The sequence below is a fragment of the Phaseolus vulgaris genome, chromosome 7 (genome assembly GCF_051622355.1).
Source record: "Phaseolus vulgaris cultivar YP4 chromosome 7, ASM5162235v1, whole genome shotgun sequence".
Classification (NCBI taxonomy): domain Eukaryota; kingdom Viridiplantae; phylum Streptophyta; class Magnoliopsida; order Fabales; family Fabaceae; genus Phaseolus; species Phaseolus vulgaris.
Window position 1 is genome coordinate 13,216,791 of NC_143504.1, and position 2,245 is coordinate 13,219,035.

The following is a 2,245-nucleotide window of genomic DNA, read 5'->3' on the forward strand; positions in this document are numbered from 1 at the left end:
CACGAAAAGCAATAGGTAATAACATCTCCATTAACAAATGACAATCATGACTTTTCATTCCAAACAACTTCCTCTGATTTAGGTTTACACATCTACGCAAATTTGAGGCATACCCATTAGGCATTTTCAACTCACTAGTCCATTTGTAAACAATATTTTTTTGTTCATTGGACAAAACAAACTTTGCTTTAGGTTTTAAGACTTTTCCACTAGGTTGAACTTGTAGTTCTAGTTCTTTTCGCTTACAATACTCCTTCAAGTCCATTCTCGCCTTAACATTATCTTTGGTCTTAGTTTTTATATCCATCACTGTGTTGAAGACATTATCAAACACATTTTTCTCTACATGCATTACATCGAGATTATGTCTTATCAAATTGGTTTTCCAATAAGGCAACTCCCAAAAGATGCTTTGTTTTGTCCAATTATGAGACCCACCATGTTCATCACAAATACAAGGACTAACTTCAGTTGTTTTTGGAAAAAAACAAACTTGTTCCCACAATTCATTCCCAGTCAAAATTTTTGGAGGTTGAGACTTTTCAATTCGATTTTTATAAAATGCATCCTTATTTCTTTTAAATGAATGGTCCATAGGCAAAAATTGACTATGAGAATCAAACCAAGAAATTTTCCCACCTCTTTTCAATCTAAAAGCCTTTGATTAGTTCATACAATATGGACATGCTAATCTCCCTGATGTACTCCAACCCGACAATAATCCATATGCAAGAAAATCATTAATAGTCCACATTAATGTAGCTTTCATCATAAAATTTTGTTTTCTTGAAATATCATATGTCAACACTCCATTCCATAATTGTTTTAACTCATCAATCAATGGTTGCAAATACACATCAATTTTACCTTTTGGACTATGTGGCCCAGGGATAATTAATGTCAAAAACATAAAAGGAGTAGTCATTCATAATTCTGGAGGAAGATTGTAAGGGGTGATAATTATCGGCTAACAAGAATAAGGTGGAGTCGAATTAGTAAAAGATGAAAAACCATCAGAACATAAAGCTAACCTTACATTTCTTGGTTCAGATGCATATTCAGGATACATTTTATCAAAAATGTTTCCAAGCTTCACCATCAGATGGATGACACAACACCCCAGGTTTTCATCTATTTTCATGATGCCACCTCATATGTGGAACAGAACTCATGGAGGCATATAATCTCTTAAGCCTAGGAATGAAAGGTAAATAATGCATTCTTTTAACAAGAACCTCTTTGTGTTTATCTCTACCAACACCTCGTATCTGAAAACGTGGTTTGTGACAAAATCTACATTCTTTTAACTCCATTTCTTCATCAGTGTAAAATAACATACAACCATCAACACAACAATCAATTTTTTTTGCAGTTAAACCAAGTTTTGAGACTAACTTTTTGGCCCTATAGAAATATTTAGGAATAAGATTACCAATAGGATGTGTCTCTTTCATAAGGGCTAATGTTTGATCACAAGATCTTTGAGACATGTTCCCCTATGATTTATTGTAAAAAATCTAACAGCAAAAGATAATTCAGTGTGATTATTACATCCGGGCCATAATGGTTTTTGGGATGCATCTAATAGTTCGTAAAACCTTTGAGCTTCTATGTTTGGAGTCTCATTCATACTTGGAGAGTCATCCATTTCTTGATCATGATCTATTTCATACTCTAGACCAACAACATCATAAACCATGCTCTCAAATCTATTGAGGTGTCCTTCCTGTGTATTGGAAATCTCAAGACTAGTATCTATGCATATGTTTGGGTCACTTTCTCCATAATACCAATATTTAGGAATGAATCTTTTCTTATAAAGATGAACTTTAACTTCTTCAAAATGGAAGAACTTTAGATTTTTGCACTTAGAACAAGGACATCTTATTTTTCCATTTGACAAATTTGTTTCTTCACATGCATAGGACACAAATTCATTTACTCCTTTTAAAAATGCATCTTTATATCCCCTTCTATCAGACATAAATCTATCATACATCCAACTTCGATTTTGACGAATATCCATAATCTGTCGTATAACACAATGCATCATTCAACTATAAAAGAAAGTCTTATAATGTGTCATTGTTTAATTTATTTGAGAACAATAAAATATTCCCTAAACTATGAACATACAATGACTAAAATAAAAAATGTCTAACCTTTTTTTTCGCCTAAAGAACAGGAGAAACCTGCAGCCCCACATGTAATAGTCTTGGACTAAAAGAATTCAACCTATTTACTC

At 32.8% G+C, this 2,245-nt stretch overlaps 1 pseudogene; it reads right to left on the reverse strand.

Moving 5' to 3' along the window:
* Window positions 1-664: 664 nt before the first annotated feature.
* On the reverse strand, window positions 665-2,026 carry LOC150025789 (uncharacterized; annotated as a pseudogene).
* Between the last annotated feature and the right edge of the window lie 219 nt (window positions 2,027-2,245).